This window comes from Canis lupus, chromosome 7, assembly GCF_011100685.1.
Source record: "Canis lupus familiaris isolate Mischka breed German Shepherd chromosome 7, alternate assembly UU_Cfam_GSD_1.0, whole genome shotgun sequence".
NCBI lineage: Eukaryota > Metazoa > Chordata > Mammalia > Carnivora > Canidae > Canis > Canis lupus.
The window spans coordinates 6,931,600-6,957,125 of NC_049228.1; the positions used below are offsets into that span (position 1 = coordinate 6,931,600).

The 25,526-nt window shown below is 45.6% G+C and overlaps 1 long non-coding RNA gene across 3 annotated transcripts; it reads left to right on the top strand.

Moving 5' to 3' along the window:
* Nucleotides 1-1,139: 1,139 nt before the first annotated feature.
* Nucleotides 1,140-17,077, top strand: LOC111096606. Of its 3 annotated transcripts, XR_005361875.1 has the most exons (5): nucleotides 1,140-1,692; nucleotides 3,663-3,776; nucleotides 7,749-7,917; nucleotides 11,263-11,349; nucleotides 15,327-17,077. It is a non-coding gene; the product is annotated as an uncharacterized LOC111096606 (long non-coding RNA). The 3 variants fall into 3 exon arrangements; XR_005361877.1 differs by having other exon boundaries at nucleotides 1,140-3,776; nucleotides 7,727-7,917; XR_005361876.1 differs by lacking the exon at nucleotides 1,140-1,692 and having other exon boundaries at nucleotides 3,313-3,776; nucleotides 7,749-7,941.
* The last annotated feature ends 8,449 nt before the right edge of the window (nucleotides 17,078-25,526 follow it).

Below are 25,526 nucleotides of genomic sequence, written 5' to 3' on the forward strand. Positions count from 1 at the left end.
GGCTACCCTGGTACCTAAAATTACATAGCCTTCCAGTGCCAAACCGACTTCAGTATTGGCAAGTATCTCCATGTATCTTAGTTTAAATCCTTGAAGAAAATTCATTAACTAACTTGTCTTGTAGGTAGTAGTCGTAAGATGCTCATCAGCTTATGGATTCATTACTCTCATGTCAAGTGTCCTCTCATAGTTCAGTAAGTTGTGGTCAGATGGGGGAGTGGGCAAGAAGCTCCGCTGAATTGTCTAGTACATTCCATTCCTTGCTTTCTCTTCTTCTCACACATTTAGTTCCAGACACATTTCTGCCTAAATAAATAACTATCTTTAAAGCTCAGTAGTGAAGAGTGTAGACTCTGGAATCAGACTGACTGTGAATCTTGGCTTCACCGTTTTAGTTTTATTATGTCCTTAAGAAAGCTACTTAAACCTTTCTATTCCTGAGTGTCACTGCTGATAAAAAGGATATAAGAACAGCAACCATGTTGAAGAGTTGCTGCCATAAAATACATATAAAATATTGAGAAGGGATCAGAAGGTGAATGCTTAATAAATGGGAGCTATTATTAGTGGTATTGTCACATATACGGGCACACGTCTGGGCCGCCTCTTCCCATTAGAAGACTATGTGATGTCACAACCTGCTGCTGCATCCAGAGTTAATGTCAAAAGGGCCACTTTAATTTCCAATCTCTAGGTAATGTCCATTTGTCCCCTGGTTACATTCCAGTGGACCTAAATGGCAAATTTAATCAATACAGACTTAGAGATTCAAAACTAGAAAATTCTGATAATGAAGAAGTAGAATTAATACAAATCATCATCATGATCCCTCTACAAAATAAGAGGGAGAAGAACATTATAGAATAACTATCCCATCTTACAGGCTACCCTTCAGCCTTGCAATACAGGGTGTCCCTTCTGGTCTTCTAAGTACAGCTGCTCATATTTGTAGGTGATAAAACATGGGCAGAGGTCTGAGTAGCCTGTGTCTCCTTCTAAGACTCATTCAGTTCGTGTATCAAAATTCCAGCATGTGTTAAAATAGGACTGAGCATTTAAAACATAGCCTGGTACCTTTAACAAAAAAAAAAAAAAAAAAAAAAAAAAAAAAAAATAGCCACCTGCCGGTGGACACAGTCACAAAAAGCTGCTCTGTCCTACAAAAGTCAAATCCCACATGACCCATGCTGAACTGAAACATAAAAACCTGAAGTTCCTGCCCCTGCTGCATGGAAGCTTCAACCTCTCTGTGTGTTACTTCGATTCCCAAATGAAAGTCGGTGCCTACTTAAGTTTCTTAGTGTATTAATTGTTGGGGTTTTCAGGTTGATCATTTCTCTCAACCCTTGAGTTCTCACTAATTTTGAATCAAATGAAAAGTAAAAAGTAGAGGAAAACATATGGGTCCAAATGTAAGCTTTTATTTATAATACCGGAGTTGAAGATGTGTGGTTTGGATCTATGGTCAGACTTACCTAAAATCATTCTTTGTTGTCTGTTATGCCTAAAAGTAGAAACTGAGAATCATGAGGCTCCAGGAACCATGGCTCTAAGTTCATCAGAGACCCCACCCCTCATTTGGAAACAGGAGCAGAAGCGAGTGTGCTGTTCTGTGCACAGTTTCAGAAACCCAGAAGGTGTTGAGTCAAGCAAACCCAAGTTCCTGACTCCCGTGTTAAAACACATTAGATGGTCAGTTCCATTTGTTTTGGAAAGAATCGGCTAAAGATATAGAAAGAAGAGCAGAAGCAATTTTTGCTCAAACTTGGGAAATAGTTGAACCTCCTATTTTTATGGAAAAATAAAACCTTGCGGGTGGGGAGAGGATAGTTTGTTAACTTCCTTGGCGGTGGAGTGAATACATTGTTCAGCTGGGACTGTTTGGAATCCTATGGCTCCAAGACCTTGCACTTGGTTTGGTACCAATGCAAAATGTTGCTTATGCCTGACCTGAGGCAGAGGAGACGAGCAAGTTCCAAAGGTCCCTGGGAAAGAAGATGGCAGAGTCAAGGCTGGATATTAGGAAAAGGAAGAGTGCTCCCAAAGCTCTTCTTGGCTTTCCCAAATCCCCTTCATCATCCACAAAGGAGAGGGATAACACAGTATCTTCCAAATTCCTAGGGTTTGTTAGTAGACATAGTGGGGAATCAACATAGCCACCCGGGTTTGGTCCAGTATCCAACTGGTCATCGAGCTGTGAATGACATCTGCTGTATGTTACAGGAGTTCCCCTACCTGGACCTCAAGAAACTTTGGTTCCACGGGAACAGCAGGCACCCACACATGCACATATACACACACACGGCACACCTGGGCTAGGAAATGGGGAGGAGACTTTTCATGCAGTGAGATTCCTGAGAGGAGAACAATGATGGTTTTGTCAAAGCAAACCATTGGGGAAGGTTTAATGGAGGTGACAACATTGCCTGCCAGATTTTAAATGATCCGGGGAAGGAGAATGAGCATGATAGGCAGGGAGTGGGGACAATTTGGAGAGAGAGGACGAATACGTACCTTGTTATTCAGTAGAGAATGAACAAAGTGTGTGTGTGTGTGTGTGTGTGTGTGTGTGTGTGTGTGTGTTTGGTGAGGAGGGAGTAAAGGAAGAGGTATGTAAAGATACCAGAATAGAAACACACACACTTTCCCCACAGCTATAAAATCAAGGCCTTTTCGTGCCTTTCCTATCTGACCTGTCTTGGGTATCCATGGTGCTGCGATTAAATTTCCATACTTCGGGAGAACATAAATTCCACAAATGCCTTTTCTTTACACACACAGACTCTCCATACCCATTGCCAACCACAGAAAATGCTGTATTAATTCGATTCAGGAGCACCTTTCCCGATAGCATCTTTTCCAAACTGGATTCCATCTCCTCTTTTCTCCCTTTGATGTTTCCCCCTCAAGGGACTGAGGAGGAAGCAGACCCCTCTGTGGGCTCAAGGGCCCCTTTTCCATTGTTCCTTTGTCTCCTTCCCACTTAACACCTTCCTTCCCTTCTCCCAGTGGCAAGTCCAGCTCCCTTCCCCCTGTGAGAAGTACGCTTGTCCGTATGTGGGGAAGGGGTGGCTCTGTGACAGACGTTCAAGGAGGTGAGCCACCCCATCTTTCCACACCACCTTCTCCTGCTGCACCCTGCTAACTGGTGCTACAGAGGCATCTGTGTTGGTCTCGGTAGGGTCTCTATGAGAGGGGCATTGGCAAATAAGGAACGGGGACTTTGTGGTAGTGATTGTAGGTGAAAATCAGGGGAGACCAGACTGGGATGCAGGGGCGAAGGAGAGCTACATGGGGGAAGTGGGATCTGAACTGCATTTTGGAAATGGGGGGGGTGGATTTTGTTAGCTGTAGAAGAGGAGGATGGAGTGTTTGATGCAAATTTGATGGCGCTTGGGCCCCTGATGATACAGTATTGGAAATGTCAGTAAAGGGTAGAGATGTATTTCACTGCCAAGTTCTTGGCTCAAATACCTTGAGATTTAAGGGTATCCCAAATAGGTTTCTTTCTCCTATATCCCATTCCCTACTGGACTAGCCATCTCACCGTGTCAGGCTATAAAGAGATTTCTTTCAGTAAAGAAAACCTCTCCCTGATTCTCGTGCTTTCTGAAAGGGCTGCTGGTAAGCAGATCCCCTCCCCTCCCTTTTCACCTCCCTAGGATTTTTCCTCCCTCTTCTCTCCAAGTTGATGGGTTCCTGTGATGTAAGAGGGAAAGAGAACGGCTGAGGAGTTGTACACTGTGCCTCTTCATCACCGTCTGGGCAGGGGAAAGGTGAGAGGCTGACTCAGTGGGACACGGATGGGGAAGGGTGCGTGGTTGGTGTGGTTTTAGGAGAGGGTGGTGCTAAATCAAGCGCATCATTCCCGAGGCGCCACCAACCCAAATCAGCTCTCAGTAAGTCTGTGGTAAAGGTTTCAAAGAACATTTTTATTTATTTATTTTTTAAAGACTTTACTTACTTATTCATGACAGACACACAGAGAGAAAGAGGCAGGGACACAGGCAGAGGGAGAAGCAGGCTCCATGTGGGGACCCTGATGTGGGACTCGATCCCTGGACCCGAGATCACGCCCTGAGCCAAAGGCAGATGCTCAATCCACTGAGCCCCCCAGGCGTCCCTCAAAGACCATTTTTAATGATGAAATGAACATCTTTGAAACTATTTAGCAAGTGTTTGAGTAAAATTCCCTTGTGAGAAATGTTTGGCCTCAAGTTCTTGAAAATGCGTCCCCCCCTTTTTTTTGTTCCCAAATGGACAGAAGCACAAACAGCCTCTAATCACAGGGAACACAGCCCTCCCTCCCAGCCTGTAATTATGGTGAGAACCCGGAGAGACTCTGGTTAAGGACTCTGTCAACTTGTCCATTAAAAGAGCTGGAGCTATGTGGGGGTGGTGTGTGTTTTCGTTCCTTTTTCTTTTTCTTTTTCTTTTCTTTTCTTTTTTGGTCTTTCCCCTGGAAGAGTTCAGATCACAACCATTTCCAGAGAGGCCGAAACTTTGACACTGATTGTCAGTGGGAGAGCAAATCATTAACAATAACTTTACTACACTTAGGAACAAAATGAATACAGCTTTGATTTGGAGGGGACCAAACTGGCTCTGTGACCTTACTGTTTGCGAGGTTCCTGCTGGTTCGGAGACTGGGTTCGTGTTTGCTGTAGAGTTGCCAGGGAGGACAGAGGCGCCTGGTCCCTTGCTTTGAGGGGACAGAAAACACACTCCAAGCTTTCCTGCCTCTCTCTGGAGCTAATTTATCCTCCACCCTCTTTCTTCACCATGCTCCTATATTTTTCTTCCTGATTCCCCACTGTCCTCAACTTGGGGGCAATGCCAGGTTTCCAGATGAAGTGTTCCTTGATTCTAGAAAAATGGCAATCTGAATGCCAAGGATTAAACCCAACTGGGGAATGCAGGCACTGGAAGGAGAAAAGGATGGAGAAACAGGGTGATCATGGAGCAGGCTAATCTGTGGTCACTCCCGGCCAAGTGTTACCCAAGGAGGAAGCAGCACTCAGTGGCGAAGGGAAAACTCTAAAATTATTTTAATAAGTGAAAAAACCGAACAGGGAGCCAGCTGGCATCTGGTGGCTTAGGTGATGCCTGCCTTTTTTCCTTCTCAAAAATGTCAGATCACTTTGTATCATCTGAGTGGAGTACAAGCTCCTGACCCTGGGGTGGGGGACCGAGGACAATGTAAGTCAAGGCCCCATCCTGCCTTCGCAGGTTAACTTCCTACTGCCCCCCTCCCCGCACCCTGCAGGCCAGCGAAACTCCTTTCCTCGTGCTTTCTAGCGAGAATCGAAGCTTATGTACAAGCACAACTGGGGGGAGACAGCAAGTGATTGCAATTCATAGTAGTCAGAAGTAACTGATCTAATTTTATGTTGTTAAAAACACATTATGAGGGACACCCGGGTGGTTCAGTGGTTGAGCATCTGTGATCCCGGGTCCTGGGATCGAGTCCCGCATCCGGCTCCCTGCAGGGAGCCTGCTTCTTGCTCTGCCTGTGTCTCTGCCTCTCTCTCTCTCTCTCTCTGTGTGTCTCATGAATGGATAAATAAAATCTTCAAAAAAAAAAAAACCCACACATTTTGATGGGGACCATTGCTCTGGATGACTGAATATAAAAGATAAAGTGTCCTAGAGAAGGTGCAGGATCCATGGGTGACTGATGAACAAACCAGACCACTCACAATTTAGCCTCGGGCCAGGTTGGAATTACAGATTCCTCAAATCGGGAGCAACTTCAAATTTATCCTGCCCATTGTCCACATCCAGGCAGGTTCTGAATTCCCTAGGCAGGGCTGGTCTGGGTGCCACACAAGGGCTACATCCCAGCTACCCTGCGGCAGGGGCCTCTGACAATCTACCTCCTGCTTTATTCGTTTACTAGAAGGCCTTGATCCATATTTAAATGAAAAGGCCTCAATTGTTTCCCACCGTAGTGAAAAAATTTAAAAAGCAGTATTTTTTCCAGAAAGAGATGAGAGAAGGGAAACTCTGAGGCCATCAAGACACTCAACGGGAGAAAAAAAATAAAACCTCCTTTTGCCTCGAGCCCCTCCCCGCACCCCCACAATAATCTGATGTCCGCATGTACCGCAACCGGGTGTTTGTCTTGTAGCCCTCATTGGCTATGCTTCCATCCTTCTGTAAAGTCCCCACTCCCGATTCAATTTCAAATTGAACTCCCTCCCACTTTCTCTTATTCTAGCCCAGAGGAGATGGAGAACAGCTGGTCACCATCTTCCGTATGATAACCCTTCATATGGTGTAATTTTATTTCCTTAAATTAATGACAGCGTGTTGGGTGTCTTCCATCCCAGACACATTTTAATAGATGTTTTTAACATACGGAGGGCCGAGGGAGAGAAAACAATGCCTCTGTCGTGTTTGGGCACATCCTAGATCTGAACATGGCTAAGGTTCAACAAAGCTGGCGTTTTGTGATTGGAGACAAGATTGAGAGGAATTTACACCCCACACCCCCACCCCTGAACCCCTGCAAGCAGTCAGGATGACGTAACCCAGGGCCATGTGCCTTTGGGTGAGGTAGGATGGATTATACAACTCCAAAACCACGAATTCATTTGAGATCAATTATTTACTAACTTGATAATATTACTGCCGTGAGGGAGGAGCCCTGTAGTGAGAAAAATGATTCTCCACTTCCCACTCGACAGCATTTTTCTCGCAAGGCAAGAAAAAATAGCCCTTGGGTGGGTTTGAGCTCCTCGCAGAGCCCCGCTCATCATCGTGGCCGTGTTGGGGAGTGGGATGGCATACTGCGGAAGTGCGGATGTCTCAAAAATTTTAAAAATTGCTCCCCAAGCTTGGAATCTTGGGATTCAACTCTCCCTTCATCTCAACTACATCCGGGTATTAAAGTCTTCGAGCCCCTCTGCTGTGGGCTGACCAAATGTTTGGGTCCCCTGCTCCCAAAATTCATATATGTTGAGACCTAATCCCCCAGGGTGATGGTATGAGGGCCAGTGGCCTTTGATGACAGGTGTTCAGGTCGTGAGGGTGGTGCACCCATGAATGGGATTAGTGCTCTTCAGAAGAACCCCAAGAGGCTGTTTGAGGACACAGCTAGAAGAGGGCTGTCGGTGAACCAGGATCCAGGTTCTCACCAGAGCCAAACCCATGCTGGCGCCTGACCTTGGAATTCCAGCTTCTAGAATTGTGAGAAATAAATTTCTGTTGTTTATAAGCCACCCAGTCTATAGTTCCTTGTGATACCAGTCCGGATAGACTGACACAGCACCTTTCCAGTATTATCCATTTCTTCCCATTCCTGCAGCTACTCCCTTTCACCAGATTTTTATTTTATTATTTATTTAGCTTCCTCAGTGGTCTCCCCTCCTCTGAGATATTGAAAAGCTTTTCTTTGGTTTTCATTTTCTCTCATTTTCTCCCTCCTCCTCCTCCTCCTCCTACTCTTCTTCTTCTTCTTCTTTCTTCTTCTTCTTCTTCTTCTTCTTCTTCTTCTTCTTCTTCTTCTTCTTCTTCTTCTTCTCTCTTTCTCTTTCTCTCTATAATTTTTTTCTTGTCCTTTGTCTCTTTTGCTCCTCGGTCTTTTGCTTAAAGCAGACTCTGGTCTTGTCATTTCCTGGCCAAAATATGGGCTGCAGGGTTTGTACACTGGCCTGTCATGGTTAATCCTAAAATATCAAACTGGAACATGTAATAGGGCATGTATTGTCATCCCTACTTAAAGATTTGGAAATTGCATATCTCAGAAACTTGAACCGGGTACTGCATAGGACTCCTGCGCTGGATGCTGAGGATAGAAAGAGGCCATCTGTGAACTCAGAGTCTTGAAAAGAAGGAAGACAGAAAGGCAGACAAGAAGGAGCCATTACCACCGAGCATGATATGACCATACCTGTCGTCATGAGCGTGTAGCAGGTGGGGAGAGTCTTCACGGAGGGGGTAAGGATTCTAGAATGGGAATGCTTAAGATAAGTCTATTTTTTTTTAAAGATAAGTCTTAAAAGATGAGTAGAAGCAAGAGCAAGAACCCAGGAAGCCTCCACTTCCAGCCTCACACTCTCTTTGGGTAGACGAGTGCCCAAATGCAAAATTGTTTTCAAATTACCCTCCCAGCTGCAAAGAGCAGTAGGTCTCGTCTCTGTGTTGTGGGAAAGGGCCAGGGCCACAGGCTGAAATATGGAAATGCACAGGTAACTTTTTCAGAAACAATTCAGGGCAAAAGTGGGGAGACAGAAAGTTGCCTCCGAGGCCACCCCCCCACCCTGGCCCCGGCCTGGCGCTGCTGTTTTGGGAGACAGCCATTGGAGGCCAGGCTCCAGCTGGCGCAGTTCTGTTTGCTGGGTCTGGGCGGCTGCGGTCCGGGCCGGGGAGACAAAGGGATGAATGGTCTGAGGTCTGGAAAGGTGGGAAAAGGGAGGCGGGCAGAGGAGGGGCTGGGTGGCGGGGTGACGGACTAATTGCTTTGTTGGGTGGCAAGGCTTTTCAGCAGCCAAAACAGCTCCTTGCAGGCCCGTTGTTGCTTAAGTGTTTTCACATCATTAGCTCCTGTCATTAATGCCATCAGCTGCTCCCCCCCCCCCCGCCCATTGCTAGACTGGGTCCAGGGCGAGTCACAGACTGGCTCTTGTCTGCGGCTCCCCCTCTCTGCCTTCATCCCCAGCCAGGCTCTGCTCCTCTAAGCTCTCTTTCTCTGGCCATCGGTGCCCAACCTGTTCCTATATTTCACGGGGCCATCTGTTAGGGGGCTCGCTGACGGCTGTCCCTTGCCATTGGGGCTTGGCCTGTTCTGTGGAGGGAGGAGCTGAGTCCTTGGCTCCCTGCATCAGCCCTGAGGCCTTCTCCTGGGGTGACTCCTGTCCTGCCCTCTGACCTGGCACCGCATCTCTGTCGGCTTAGGTCCCTGCTGTGCCCTGGCCTCAGGAGGACACAGGATCCCTGCTTTATCTAGGTACCTCAGAGAGAGTGCTTCTTCCCCTCTCCATCTGAGTATGCCTGGGCTGTATCAGGACCGCCACGGATCATACCGAGAGTCATTAATTGAGAGCTGATAAGTGCCAGCCAGCTAGAGGGCTGGTAGCTGTAGGTGTATTTCCTCCTCTAACAAGGTGGACACAGTGTCACCTCCATTTTACAGAGGAGAAAACTGTCTTAGGGAGGCCGAGAGACTTAATTCAGATCACATTAGCATGACCCCAGTTTTTATGACTTCAAAGTCATGTTCGGAGGTCACTTTGTGTGGCCAATTACTTTATTCCTTAACTGGCCCTGGGGAAGGGTCATAGGAAGGCCAAATTTGGAATCAAACAGAACTCCCACTTTGGGCACTTAAGAGGTGAATGACATTTGACCAATCACTTAACCTCTTTGGTTTTCGGTTTTCTTATCTATCAGATGGAGATTGAAATCGACCTCATTACCATTGTTGAGAGGATCAAATGAGATCATGTATGAAAGTGTCTGTAGAGAGTCTTCAAAAAACAGTAGCATTATGTAGACTGTAATGGCTAATATGGATCACAAATGGGAAAAACCAGTGAGCTTCTAGGTGGTTGTTTTAGTTGAACTATTTTACTTGCATCGCTAGCTCCTCCATTTCACATTTGTGTTTCGTACTTGTTTATCAGTCAGAATAAAGCGGGGTATTCTGTGCTAACAAAAGGGCCCTAAGTCTTACTGGTGTACAGCAACAAAGGTTTATTCCTCCCTCTGGGTGATGTGCCCACATCTTGAGCTGACTGGTGCTCTGACCCAAGGTCATCTTTATTCCAGAACTTGGGCTGAAAAAGCATTCCCTGGCGAGGGTAGCTTGGGTGGTGCTGCCAGAGGGAAAAAGACATGGTGCACCCTTTGAAAGCCTCTGCTTGCAAGTGACACCTGTCATTTCTGCCCCCATTTCACTGGCCAAACTAAGTCCCATGCTCACTGTAGAGCTCAGCAGTGCAGGTGTCCTCATCCTCCCTCTGAGAAGGACACTGAATGGAGTTGAAACCAGAATTTAGCCCCACATGGAGCTGTAATTGACTTGATTTCGATAGTCTCAAAACTTACTGATTTGGGTCTTGGCCTTATATACCGCTCAGATTTGCCCAGGAATGCTGAGGTTTGTTATTGTCAGCTTTGATGATCGGATATATTGCCTAAAATAACAAAATACACTGAGACTTAGTAAAAACATTTTCATTGCTGAAATTCCTGCAGGAAAAAATAACTGCTTTTACATATCAAAAGTCTCCAGCCCCAATCTTTTTTTCCCCCTATTAGAATAATTGTTTTTGTAATTCAATTGTCGATGATGTGGTACTTTTTAGGGGTGTAACCACTGTTTCACAGTGGAAAATAATGCTGAAATAGCTTTTCATTGCCCCTTGTTCCAGCAAAGGGAGAGAAGGTGAGAAGGAGCAGAAGGCTGCCCCAAGAAATGTCATTTTCCCTATCACACATCTTTTTGCCTCCCTCTCTAAGGTGACATTTATCCTTGTTTGGCTTTGCTTACAGTGTTTACTTGTTTGTTTCTTTATTTATCCTCATAGTCTGCTACTAGATGGTCAGGTTCTGGAGGGTAGCAACTGTACTTTCTTTTCTTTTCTTTTCTTTTCTTTTCTTTTCTTTTCTTTTCTTTTCTTTCTTTTCTTTTCTTTTCTCTTTCTTTCTTTCTTCTTTCTTTTCTTTCTACTTTCTTTCTTTCTTTTTCTTTTTGCAACTGTACTTTCTCGTTTGTGTCTTTTCTGGTTCCTGGTTCTTGGTTCTGCTTTAAATAAGGTTTCTTGAATTGAACTGGGTGGAGGCAAGAATTACTCCCAAACATAATACAAAAGAATAGGCTATTTTCCCTCTGCTCCTCAGCTAAAAAGCTATAAGAATGTTTTCTCCTCCATAGAAAATAAAGTAGGGTCTTGGTAGCTATTCCTAAGAGTTATGCCTTTAATTGGCCTCAATTTGCTCTTCCTAAGCCCAGTGCCAACTATGCAAGCTGGACGCTAATATGTTTTTCTTTTATTCTCACTCCATCAAATATTTACTCATGCAGCCCACATTAGAGATGGTCTGTGCTCTGTGGGGTGGGGGACAGTTGGCAGGGGGACAGTGAGAAGGAGAGAGGTTTGAGAGTCACAGGCAATTGCAAAACAAGGAAAGAATTGTATACCTTGCTATTTGGGGTAAAAAAAAAAAAAAGATAAAATACGTGAAGCCCTGATCGAGCCTGCTATATGAAATTGAGAGGAAAAATTTCTTTCTCTGATTTTTCTGGCTGAGCCCTAGGGTCAGTGGAACAGAGCACGATGCTGGCTGGTAGCTGATTTAATATTCAACTTTTGCCTAAACATGAGAGCTGGAGACAAAGGCTAGGTGAGTAGTACACAGAGTGATCGCTTCCCCTCTCTGAACAGCAGGGTTTGAATAAGGAGAATTCTACGGGCTCAGATGATAATGAGTTCGGCACAGCTCCTTTAAGAGTCGCATCGACTGCCTTGTTCACCAAAGCAGTGCTTGGAGTTCAGCACAGAATTCTGAGGACCAAGTGAGCACACGCAGCTCTTCAGGGTGCCCCACCTGGGAGCACGCTCATTTCCAACGCCTGGGATTCCTGGGTGCTCGAGGGGTCCTGGGTCCTCCGCGAATGTGTCCAGACTGCTATGCCCTATTTGCTAGATGCCCCAGTTCTCCTGGAACCCGCCTTCACGATGCCTCCCACTGTCATGAACACATACACGCTCCTCTTTATATTTTTGGGTGTCTGGGCTAGATGAAGTAGAGGAACGCTGCCGTTAAGCTTTCACATGATCTAAAATTATTTTGGCAGCCAGAGACAGACAGGAGTTAAGAGAGGGGCACAAGAAAGGAGGAGTTGGTTTGGCATCTTCTCCTTTCCATTCACATAGTATTTTGTAGTTTCCCAAAGCCCTTGTACATTCATTTTCTCGTGATGGTACAGCAGCAAATAACCCTGCACTGCAATCCAGACACCCGAACTCCAGCCCTACTTCTGACTCTTTTAACTCATTTATTAAATATATTTTGAGTGCCTTCTACACTCTGCAAAGCTCTGGGGGATACAGAAATGAAAAAGCCATCATCCTTGCCTTTGAAAGATTCACCATTTAGTAGAGAAGCATGTAAACACATATAAAAAAAAAGGTGATAAAAATACAACGTGATAATGCATGTAAAAGGCATAGTACATGGCTTTGGATATGGACTCAATAAATGTGAACTCTTATTGGCATTATTGCCTTATCATTCTGAAGTACTAACAGAGGTGTGTTCGGTGTGCTATAGGATCACAAAGGAAGGTTTGTACGTGGGCTGTTAAATGTGGGCACGGGGGTGAGCCTCGTGTGGGGGGGTTGCTTTTGACCAGAATCTGAAAAGAAGGATGAGAAATTCATACCTAAGCCAACTTGGGATGGGAAGCTGGGTGGGGGTGGGTAGGGGAGGGGAGACAGTCCCTGTGGCGGGAACCATCTGCCCAGTGCAGGAATGCATGGGGGAGGGGTGTGTGGCTGTGTGTGTGTGTGTGGGGGGATTGGGGGGGGGGATGGCTTGGCTAGAGTGTAGCAGGAAGCCTGAGTGACGAGAAGTCCACGAAGGGCCTCTTACACTGGTTGAGGAATTTCGATCTTATCTTCTAGGTTGTAGGAATGAAAAGCATTTCACAGATTTCAACCAGATTTTTCATTTCAGAAAGCAAACTCTCTCTGTCCCTGGGTAATCATACGTCAGTGCCCAACTGACAAACATCTCGAGAGCTCAGTTTTCTCGTGTGCAATGGGCATAATGACTGGTGACCTGCTCAGCAGATAAGCATGCTGCATGCATCAAAATGACAAATAGGGTAAAGGTCTCCTTTTTCACGGGGTTACCTTTGTCAGGGCCTTTGCTTCTACAACCTGCCTCTTCCTTTCTTCACAGCATAGCTGTTTCCCGTCTCCTTTGAACTTCTGCAAGCTGTCAGCCTCTTCCTCTGGGCCCTGCTCAAGTTATACCCACTCTCAGAAGAAGTCTTGTGCGTGTGCTTCTTACACAGACTTAGGGGCTTACGACGCCCAGTCTCTGCAGGTCAGGAGTCCAGGCACAGCTTAGATGGGATCTCTGTTCAGGGTCTCGTAAGACTGACATCAAGGTGTCATCCAGGTCTCGTTCCTTTCTGGCGCTCGCGGTCCTCAAGCTCACGAGGCTGTCGGCACAATTAAGTTCCTGGTGGTTGTAGGAAGGAGCTCCCTACTTTCTTGCTGGCCGTCAGCCAGCTGCCTCTCTCAGCTACTAAAGGCCGCCTTCCATTTTCTGCCACGTGGTCCTATCTACAGCATAGGAGCTTTTGCTTCTTCAAGGCAGACAGGAGAGCATCTGCTGCAGCTTAAGATCTCCCTGACTTCTGTCTCCAATCTCTTAATCCTTTCTGAAAGGGCTCACCGGATCAGGTCAGGCCCACCCACACTCAAGGAGAAGGGATTGTACAGGGCATGCGCAGCAAGGGAAGGGAATGGTAGGGGGGACATGTTAGGACTCTGCCTACACACCTTCCCAGATGACCCTGTACAAAAATTCTTGACTTTCTCAAAATTCCTAAAGTTCCCATGTGGTCTGTTACCATCCATTGCATGTAAACACTCATTTGTACTCTGCTTCATATTGCACTTGAGCTGTTGCAGGGTTAGTCTCTCCAACTTCCAGAACCAGAATGATGCATGTGTGTATTTTTTGTAGCTATTTGTCACCCCACTCATTGTTGTGGAGCAGCTTAAAAGATGCTGCTATCTAAAAAAAAAAAAAAAAAAGAAAAAAATTTTATTTGTTTATTCATGAGAACACAGGGAGAGAGGCAGAGACACAGGCAGAGGGAGAAGCAGGCTCCCTGCGGGGAGACTGATGCAGGACTCGATCTCAAGACCCCAGGATCACAACCTGAGCCAAAGGCAGATGCTCAACCGTTGAGCCACTCAGGGGCCCCTTACTTACTTTTGCATCTTGTCTTGAACGTTGTTGTACACATGTTCTTTATTGGCATGTTAATAATGTCCTGAGCAGTGACCTCGCAATGCAAAACTGTTCGAAGGCCTCAGAAGAACCCACCGGAATTCCATGGCACACTATATCTTTGTGGAGGCCGTCGGTGAAGTCCCGTAGATTGGAAATACTGAATTTTGGGGACTTGAGGTTACTGGAGAAACAGACTTATTTGTGAACAGAAATAAATTCTCTGCTTTAAAAACAATAACAACAAACAAACAAACAAAAAAATGTATTCGCTTTCTGCTAGTGTCTGGTGGGAGCCTAACTAAAGCTTAGGTTTGCTCTGATAGGTGATCCAGCTCTATACTCAGTTCCTATTTTTTTCCTCTGGAGACTGAATTTTAAAGGGGAGCGACTTGGTAAGCCCCAAATCAACCTCCAAACATTTTATCTCTCGGGATTAACCTTCCTGAGGAGGTATAGTGTGTTTGGAAAACAAATGTGTAGCAAATGCCGTTTGAGGCAATCCGTGTCCACCCAACTAACCAAGCCTGACAGGTCCTAAGCGATGATAAAGCATATGAACTACTTTCCCCACAGTAAGTGGAGCTTGGAGCTTCTCCTTTGTTAACACTACCTCTGGCTATTGCTCAGCACGATCACTCAATAACTTTTGATGTTGAGTTTGGGGAGGAAAAAAAAAAAGAGTCTTGTCCCTGTTTATTTTTTTCACATTTGCTATAATGGTAGATTGTCAAGACAGGGCCATTAAATATATGCGGGTGCGTGGCCTTGTCCCAGTCAGATCCAAACTCAACCCACCCACATTGTGTATACAGACTGGTGTTTGAAGTTTGAAACTGTCTGTGTCTGTGCAGGGCAGACAGATGTGTGGTGTATAGAGAGAAAATGTATACAATAGCCTGCATTTCAATGTATACACTGAAAAATACACATTAGACATGGCTATTGGGGGAATGGGGTAGCAGAAGGAGGCTGAGGGGCTCCAATCTTTTAGAGCCTAATGACGGCTCTTCTGAGCAGCAGAACGTGCTTGGTGGATAGAAACCCATCAATTCCTCCCCGACTTAATGGTTTTATTATCTCCCTAGAGCCACATAGAAGAATCTAGACAATGTGGGATAGTTTGTCACCCGTTCCCAGCTGGTCCCAGTCATACTCTTGGTGTGGTTCAAAGCCACAGACTCCGTGCCAGCCGGGCATGCCCCGCACCTGCCGAGGGAGCATGTTGGTGGGCTGGCCGGCCAGGGAGAGAGGGGGGTAGGACATAATGAAGACTTTATCAGAATGCACAGGACCTGGGAAATGAAAGCAATCCCAGAGATGGTCTCACCAAATCTCTCATTTTGCAGACGACAGTACCACTGACATTCGGACAAGCTACAACAGCTTACTCAGGATCCAGTCATCAGATGCTGGCTAAGTATAGACTAGAGGCCGTCTTCTCTGATTCCTTGCCCCGACTGATGCTCTTCCACGATCACTCCTCACTCATGTGGAAATGATGTGGGGCCATGTGTTCCCCAGGCAGAAACCCACGAAAGATGTCACTTGCTCCACGTGGCGAAGCAATTTTCATGGGACAAAGGAAGTTTCTCCTACTTACCCCCTGGCTTCGCCAGGAGTTCCCCCACAGTGCTCTGTGCCTGGGCTTCAGACTTGGGGACTTACTAAAAGGCAGTTGTCTCCAGAAGGGCTGTCACCTTCATACTTATTTAGCCTCGGGCTGAATGATGCCATCGGATTCTCTTCGGAGACAGAGAAGGAGGAAGGCAGGGAACCCCTGAGCATCTCAATGAGTGGGGAGGAACTGGAAAGAAGGTTGGTATGAGGATGGGATTGAAGGACAAATTTCACTGAGTCATGGGCTTTCTGGGCTCTCAGCCCAAGAGTGAAAGCTGTCCCATGGGGTCCCCCAGGGTGCAGGGAAGGGAGGGAAGGAGAGGCTGTAACAGATTGCACAAACGGCCTGCTGGTCCCTCCCTTCAATCTGGGTTGCCTTTGTGATGTGCTTGGGCCAATAGAATGTCGCAGAAGTGAAGTTGTGCCAGTTTGAGCTCAAGCCAGGAGAGGCCCTGCATTCTTCTTTCTCTCTTGGGGTATCTGTAGCTGCTGTCATGTTGACAAACCCAAGCTAGCTCTCTGGGCATTCGGTGACCACGTGGAGCAGAGAAGAGCCATGCCAGCTACAACTTCTTAGACCTTTTGACCAACAGCTTACTGTTGTGGGCTGAACCGTTTTGCCACCCGCCCCCCCAACCCCCGCCCCGAAATATGTATGTTGAAGTCCTGGCCCCCAGAATCTCAGAATGTAGCTCAATCTGGAAAAGGTCTTTAAAGAGGTTATTAGATTAAGTTGAGGTCATTAGATTGGGCCTGAATCCAATACAGCCAGCATCCTTATTGGAAGAGGAAATTGGGACATAGACGTGTGTGCACAGAAGGAAAACCAAGTGAAGGCACAGGGAGAAGATGGCCGTCTACAGGCCAAGGAGAGGGACATCAGGAAAAAAAAAAAAAAAAAAGAGCAACCTTGCTGACATCTTGATATTGGACTGCAAGCCTCCAAAATTGTGAGGAAATATATTTCTCTTGTTTAAAGCACCGAGCCTTAGTAGTTTAAGGCAAACCAATATACTGGCCTGGCAGTTAATCATAGATGCATGTACCAGTTTCTCTAACATCAGCCAAACCTGGCTCAGGGTAGCAGAACCACTGAACGGGTCCCAGCCCAAATTACCCACCCACAGAACTGTGACATAAACAGGTGGTTGTTCTTTTAAGTCTCTGGGTTTCTGAGTGTTTTTTTTTTTTTTCTCACTGTAGTAGATAGTTGATATGAAGGTTAAGATGCACCAGATGTCCTGCGGCAAATGCATGCATGCTGAGTTGGCCCACAGAGCTTATAGCATCTCCTCATTGGTCCCTGTGGGGGGTGTGGGTATGGAAGCCTTTACAGAACAGGGTGGGTGGCTTAGGCAGTTAAAACTCTGCCTTAGCCCCGGTGGTGCAGCAGTTTAGCGCTGCCTGCAGCCCAGGGCGTGATCCTGGAGACCTTGAATCGAGTCCCACATCAGGATCTCTGTATGATGCCTGCTTCTCCCTCTGCCTGTGTCTCTGCCTCTCTCTCTCTGTCTCTGTGTCTCTCATGAATAAATAAAAAAAATCTTAAAAAAAAAAAAAACCTCTGCCTTTAGCTCAGGTCATGATCTCGAGGTGCTGGGATTGAGCCCCATGTCCGACTTCCTGTTGGGGGGTGGGTGGGGGTCAGCTTTCCCTCTTCTTCTGCTCCTCCTCCTGGCTCATGCTCTCTCTTTCTCTCTCTCAAATAAATAATCTAAGAAAGAAAGAACAGAGTTTACTCTGTATTGATTTACCCCACTCATCTTTTCATCCCAAACACCAACACCATCAGCAAGAAGAGCTGAGTTATTACTGCTGCTCTGCTGTTCTCTACCCTTTCTAGGATGTGCTCACTGTCACCTGGTATAATGAGCTTAATGGAGAGTCAGACAACTTACCTAAGTTGTGCCAGAGTGACCGTCAGAGGCTGTGAGTCAGGACTGCTCTGGGAAGAGTGGCATGACGTGGTGGTGCAGGATACTGCACATCGATACTACATGCTTCCGGATTATATTTTAGGTCTGAGACTGCGGTGTCTTTTGAGGAGGTCTTCAAACTGATGTGTCCTCGTGTATGCAATCTAGATAATAATATGTACTTAGAGGGCTGGTGTTACATATGAGGCATTCCTATGGTGGAGTGCTCAACTGCAAGTGTCCTAGAGTTCTGTACATGGTCGACTGTCAGTGTCCGTTTTCTTTTTTCTCTAGTCTGCCACCATTGAGAGGCTCACATTCGTTTATTTGCAAATGCTTGTTGAGTTGCTAACAAGTGCCAGACGCTATTTAGGCTCTACTAAGACAGCAGTGAGCCAAACAGATAATGATAATGTCCCTGCTCTAATGGAGATTAAATTGTATGGGAGGTTTGAACAGGTTAAAAGTTCTCTCTCTCATCTATCATCTATCTATCATCTATCTATCTAATCTATCATCTATCATATCATCTATCACGTCTATTATCTATCTATCAATCATATCTATCATCTACCTATCATCTATCATCTATCTACCTACCACGTATCTATCATCTATCATCTACCTATCATCTATCTATCTATCATCTATCATATCTATCATATAATACCTATCATCTATCATATCTATTATCTATCTATCTACCTATCATCTATCATCTATCTATCTATCTATCTATCATGTATCATATCTATCATCTATCAATCATATCTATCATCTATCATATCTATTCTCTTTCTATCATATCTATCATCTGTCAATAATACTATCATCTATCATATCTATCATATAATATCTATCATCTATCATATCTATTATCTATCTATATCTATCATGTATCATATCTATCATCTATCGATCATATCTATCATCTATCATATCTATTCTCTATCATATCTATCATCTGTCAAGAATACTATCATCTATCATATCTATCATATAATATCTATCATCTATCATATCTATTATCTATCTATCTATATCTATCTATCTATCTATCTATCTATCTATCTATCTATCTATCTCTATCATTTATTGATCAATTGTGGAGGGCTCACAGGGTAGTGGGAGATCTGCTTTCACTTCATTATCTTTTATAAGAGTAGCTTCTTGTCTATTAGAGAAATTGGACTTCTGAGTAAGGTTTGGTTTGAAGAAAAGGTTATCTACTTAGGAAAAAAGAGAGAGGGAGAGAGAGAGGGAGAGTTTTGAAAACCACTCTACTGTCTCATTTGCCATCAGGGAATTCTATGTTTTTCCTTACATAAATGATTTTCCAAGTTAACTCAAGCTTACTACTTTGACTTGAAAATGTTATAAAAATATATAGCATATAAAAAGAAAATTTTAAAAGTATATGCACACTTCTCCTTTTAGAGTATGTTGAACATAGGATATGTTGAGCATAATGCACACTTTTCGTGATGATTCCAAATTCTCAACCTCTCTGAAGCATTTGACAACACTGACATCCCACTCTTTAAAACTTTCCTAGGCGTTCACAACACTGTATCCTTCAGTTTTCTTCCTACTTTTTTGCACCTTTTTTTTTTCTCAATTTGCTTAACCTACTCTTATTCTCCCTTCTACTCGTTAAATGTCATTGAATTCCTTCTTTTGTGTTCTTCATTCTTTAACAAAATGATTCTATTCCCCGGTCTCAACAGTCTTCTCCTTGCTGATGGCAGATAACCCCTCATTTCACATCTCTGAGTCCATAAACCCCAGATAACTCAACAGGCAGACGCTCAACCGCTGAGCCACCCAGGTGTCCCAATACTTATTCATTTACTCAAAATAAATGAAAACCTATGTCCTTATAAAAGCTTGTACCTAAATATTCATAGCAGCTTTATGTATATTAGCCCTCAACCGGAAACAACCAAAGTGTCCATCAGATGATGACTGGTAAACCGATTTTAATATATTTTTAAAAAATGGAATTCTACTAGGCACTTAAAAGGAATGAACTACAAACCTATATCATAACATGAATGAATCTTAACATATTATGCTGAGTGAAAGAAACCACATATTAGAGATATGGTATGATTCTGTATTTTATCTAAAATTCTAGGGATCCCTGGGTGGCAGGGACACAGGCAGAGGGAGAAGCAGGCTCCATGCACCGGGAGCCCGATGTGGGATTCGATCCCGGGTCTCCAGGATCGCGCCCTGGGCCAAAGGCAGGTGCTAAACCGCTGCACCACCCAGGGATCCCTCTGCCTCTTTTTATATGCCACACTTTTTGTATTGTTCACGTACCTGAGACTAGTAAAATCTATCACTCCCCCCTACGCTGCGTCCAATCGCTTCCATTTTATGAAGGCCAAGGAATTATGTAATTTGCTTTGTTTGAATTTTATCTGAAACAAGAGTAAACAGGTTTGAGGGAAGGCATAGAGAGTTTTTCTATAAATAAAATTTTACAATTCTGGGGCAAGAACCTTTCTGTGATTTTTTTTTTAATTGAGATATAACAGAGTCACTGCACAAATCATAAATACATAGTTCCATGAATTTTTACAAAGTAAATATCCATGCAACTACCACTTAGATCCAGGTATAGATAATTGCCTGCAGCCCAGAATCCTCTTTTGTTTTGGACAGGGATTCTTTTTTGACACATATTATAATTCAGAGTTCTTCTTTGCTTATGCTTGTGTTCTGGATGGTTGCATTTCTGAATAAAGTAAGTTAATATTATTCACTGATTTTAATAGTCTTATTTTTTCCCACTATACTGCATACCCCTGCCTTACACAGATAATGGACAATGCTTTAGACCTCTCTTCATTCTGGAAAGCATGTTGCACAGGGGTAGGGGCAAGAGGGACCAGTACGTAGGGGGACTATGGGGCTGCTGAACTCAATATTCCCGGAATTGCTCTTTTCTGCAGAACCAACTCTCTCAGGGTGACACTGCCCCAAGCTCCAGACTGCCCTGTGTCCGTGTGCAGATTTCTGCATTTCCCAAAGATGGCTTTGGGCCACACTCTTTCCCAGCCCCCAAAGCGTCCCTGAAAGCAGCTAGTCTTTCTGTGCGGGGATCACATCACCTGCTCCTGCCCTGTGACTGTGTCTCTTTCATGCTCACTGTGTCCCTTTGATCTGCTGAAAATGTCCTTCTCTACACTTCTGATGAACATGAAATTAAACCTGGGGAGCAGAGCAGGGGAGGCTGGGGCCAGAGCACGACTGTGTTGCCTGAGGCCCTGGTTGGGCTGTATTCCAGCGATTGAGAGACAGCTCTGGCCAGTGGCCTTTGGAGAGGCAGCCCCAGGAAAGGACTGTCTGATGAGCTCTGTGAGAGCCCCAGCTCCCAGGGCTGCAGGGGCTGGCCAGCAGGCTGCAGTTTCAAGATTAGCTGCTGGACCCACCCGGGAACTGAGAGGGAGGGGAGTAGTGAGGGGACTTCAGAGAGACTTTTATCACCTGCTCAGCCGTTCTGTAGATGATGCCTCTCATGCTTCTCTCTCTCTCTCTCTCTCTCTCATCTTTCTCTCTCTCTCCTTTCATCTGATGGTTAGGTGGTGAGACAAAGAGCCCTTGGCAGAGTCAGGTGTATATTAAGTAAACCATCTCTATGGGGCAGGTGTACTCAGAAGCTACCTGGAGAGATCTCACTCCCTTATGAGTTCCAACCTCAACCCCTGACAATTAGCTCTCCAAAGGGAACCTTCAAGAGGGAGGGGCCACAAGCCAAGTGTTCGGGAATCCTCAGGATGTTGGGCCTCCCATCTGTTTGGCTTGTGCCGCCTGTGTCTTCTTTAGCCCAAGCTGGGCCCAGATGCCTTCCTTGGGGCCCCTGCCCTCATACAGACAAGCTGGATCTTTGGAAAGGCTTTACTAAACTCTAAGAGAGAGAGATCAAGAGTGCAAGAGGTCTGGGAGATAGAAGACATATTTAATTTTTTAATTTATTTATTTATTTTTTTTTTACATTTTTAAATTTAAATTCAATTTGCCAAAATAGAATATAACACCCAGTGCTCATCCCATCAGGGGCCCTTCTCAGTGCCCATCACCCAGTTACCCCATCCTCCCACCCACCTCCCCTTCGACAACTCTTTGTTTGTTTCCCAGGGTTGGGAGTCTCTTATGATTTGTCTCCCTCTCTATTTTTTCCCATTAAGTTTCCCTCCTTTCCTTTATAATCCATTTCACCATTTTTTATATTCCACCTATGATTGAAACCATATGATGATTGTCCTCCGATTGACTTATTTCACTCAGCATAATACCCTCTCGTTCCATCCACATCAAAGCAAATGGTGGGTATTTGTCCTTTCTGATGGCTGAGGAATATTCCATTGTATAGATATACCCCAAGGTTCATAGCTGCAATGTCCACAATAGCCAAACTGTGGAAGGAGCCACGACGTCTTTCAACAGATGAATGGATAAAGAAGACGTGGTATGTATATAGAAGACATATTTTAAACATTGTGGCTGGGGCACCTGAGTGGCTCAGTGGTTGAGCACCTGTCTTTGGCTCAGGGCATGATCCCAGGGTCGAGTCCCACATCGGGCTCCCCGCAGGGAGCCTGCTTCTCCTTCTGCCTCTGTCTCTGCCTCTCTCAGTGTCTCTCATGAATAAATAAATAAAAACTTAAAAAAAATAAAATAAACATCATGGCTCACTTTGCTTATGGGTCCCCAATGGGACCACATCCTGCCGAGAGGGGCTCTGCTCCTCCCCTCTCCCCTCTGAAGGCCTTGCAAACCTCAGAGGGCCCTTTGCCCCGGCTCCTCGCATCTTCCAACTTAGTCTGAACCTGTATAGGGCGGTGGGAGGAGGGGGGGCGAGGGATGAGAAGGAGAATGAAGCACCTGCCCTTTATTAATCTATACACATTAAATAATGGGGGGAGGGGGAAGGGTCACCGCTGTGCAGACGGATTTTATGTTTTACAAAAGGTTTCAACATAAGATTCTTTTATGGAGCAAACGCAGGCACGCATTTCAAGTACCCACTGATTCGCACACAGTCTCTCAGGAATATGATTTCTCTGCCTGAATCATCATTGTTACTGTAAGAGCAGCCACCACTTACTGAACTCCTACTATGTGCCTCCTGCATTAATCCTGCATCATTTGTTCATCACAATGTGGCAAAAAGGTATTATCTTCTTCACTCAGAATTGAAGTGATTGAGGGGACGCCTGGGTGGCTCGGTGCTTGGGCATCTGCCTTCAGCTCAGGTCGTGATCCCGGGGTCCTGGGATCGAGTCCCACATTGGGCTCCATGCAGGGAGCCTGCTTCTCCCTCTGCCTGTGTCTCTGCCTCTCTCTCTGTGCTTGTCATGAATAAATAAATAAAGCCTTAAAAAAAAAAGAATTTAAGTAATTGAGATACTTTCCACATTTACAGACATCAGGGGTAGAATGGAAGTGCAAACCCTTTAGAGACCACACCTCTCCCCATTCTAGATGAACTTGGTGATAAGAACGTGTCCTGACAACCTCCCTCACCATCATATCATTAGCACAAAAAATCTTTTTTCGTTCTTTTCTGAATGGGGCACTGAATGTCAAATATTTGTCAATCACTGATCAAATATCTTATTTGAACTCTCTTCTCCTTTTGCTCTCATTGAACTGTTGTCCAAAGTCACCAAGCCCCACTCAAATCTCACTTCCTCAGTAGTCCTGGAGTGGAGCTGGAGTGACTCTTACCTGTGGCTCATTCTATCCCCCCTCAGTATTCTTGGTTGAAAAAATTCAATTGACTTCACAAATATTCCTCGATGGCTTAGCTCGTGCGGCTCCCTCAGAATATAATGAGGAAGGAGAAAGACTGTTCCAGGCCCTCAGGGATCTTATATTCAATTGGCGGTTGTCAGGAGTTAGATAAATAATTGTGCGAGTTATTTATTGAATTAAAATTGTGATAAATGCTACCATGGAGAAATACAGTAAAAAAAAAAAAAAAAGAAGAAGATATAATCTCAATTCAGTCAGTGTCTGAGGAATACATGGGACTGTTCAATGTACTTTATGAACATTAGCTTGTTTGATTTTCTCAATAATCCTTCAAGAGAGGTCCTATTGTTATGCCCATTTAGGAGATTAGTAAATGGAAGCACAGACGGGAGGTAATGGGTTCGAAGCTCCAGAGCGAGCAGGCGGTGGAGCATTTGGCTCCAAGAAATGTGGTTCCAGAGCCTGGATTATTAACCAAAAGCTGTAAGAAATGAAGATGGAGAGTAGTGACCCCTGAAAGTGGTGGACACGGCAGGGGGGATGAAGAGGGGTGAGAGGAGAGGGCGGGCGGGGGGAGCCCACCTCACAGCCCACCCCGCCTGTGCTCTTGCCCGGCTCCCCGCACCCTTCCTCCAGCCCTGTTCCCCTGGGTTGCTCCTTCCACTTCCACTTTTCCAAAATATTCCTCTTTCCTGCTGCAGTTTCCAAAGCCTATGAAAATTCTGTGTTCCCACTGCCCAAAATCAAATAGATCAAGAAATGGCAAAATGAACAAAAGGCAGAAGCCACGGCAGCCTGGCCCTGGGTCTAGCTCAAGGCCCGCCTCCCTCAGAGCCAGCTGCACCTGCGCCCCCTCTCCTTCCACCTGGGCACCTGTCCGGGCACCTGCCCTGTCCCCCGGCTCCGAGAGGCCATCTCCCGCATCTTATGGTGACCTGGTCTCCACACCCAGTACCCTTCGCTTCTCACCTGCTTCGACCCTTGTGCGGCAGGTGATGCCGTGACCCCCTTCCTCCTGAATCCTTGCCCTCCTCCGCTTTGGAGGTGGTGGCATTTCTGTTCGATTGTCTTCATTCTCTTCTCAATTGTAATCGTATGTTTGTTCTTTCATGTTCTCTTCCTTCATCTACCTCTTAAGTGCTTGGTTTTCTTAGGTTCTTACCTGATGAGAAAATTGCAACTATTTCCAGGCTTCCACCTGCTTCCCCGTCCTGGTTGCTCACGCACGTGTGCACCTGCGTCCCCAGCCTGGACCTTCTGTCCAAGGCCCAGTCCGCATGCAACCAGATGCCACCACCTGGATGCCTCGCAGATTCCTCACATCCCTCACATCCCACACAGACCAGGTGACTTCCCCTCCCAAACTGCATCAATCACCCCACTCTGCTCATTCAGCTCAAAATATGGGGCTCACCCCACCTTCTTCCTTCTCCTTTACCATACGCCCACCTAAATAAATATGAAATTCTGCACACCTCACCTTCCGCCCCGCTTCCCCTCCCTCCTCTTTCCTGACATCCCAGTAGCTGCTGCTCCCCATCCTCTTATCTGGTCTTTGGCCACAGACCCCTATCCATAGATCTCTCTGCCTCCAGTTGGCTCCCCTGGCATCTGTCACATACGCTGCTGTTCCCAGGGCCATTTTTCTGAAGCGCAAACCATGTCATTCCTTGCTTCAAACTCCAAGAATAGCCACCACGGACTGAGAGCTAATCTCCTCGGCATATCCTACACGGCCTCTTAGGTCCTAGCCCCTACTCACCCTCACCACGGCCCCCTCACTGTAGCCAAACTCCCTAAGGTTTTCAGAACCCGCTGGATCCTTTTATACCCCTGGGCCTTTGCACATGCTGCTCACTCTACCTGATGAGTACCTCCCCAACCTAGAGGCCCGTCTTCTCCCTTATTCTAGCCTCTGGAGCAGTTTACATCTTGTGTTTGTTCATGTGTCAGCTTCCACTAGTCCCACTCATGAGGGCCTGCGTGTCTTTCTTTCCCTTTCTCTGGTGCAGTCTGTGCCTCAGGCAGCACTTGGCATGAGGCAGCTGTTTCCCAAGCGTTTGTTGAGTGAATGAAAGAACGTGTCTTGAATGAGCAGAGAGGACCTGATTTTTCTGGGTCACAGTAGAAGGTAACTTCTGTGAAGTTCACAAATCGCTCTGAGGTCAGTTGTCTCATCAGTGAACTTTGCATTTGCATCAGCTTCCAGGCTGAGAGAGGGGCTAGATGGTATTTCGAGGTTGCTCT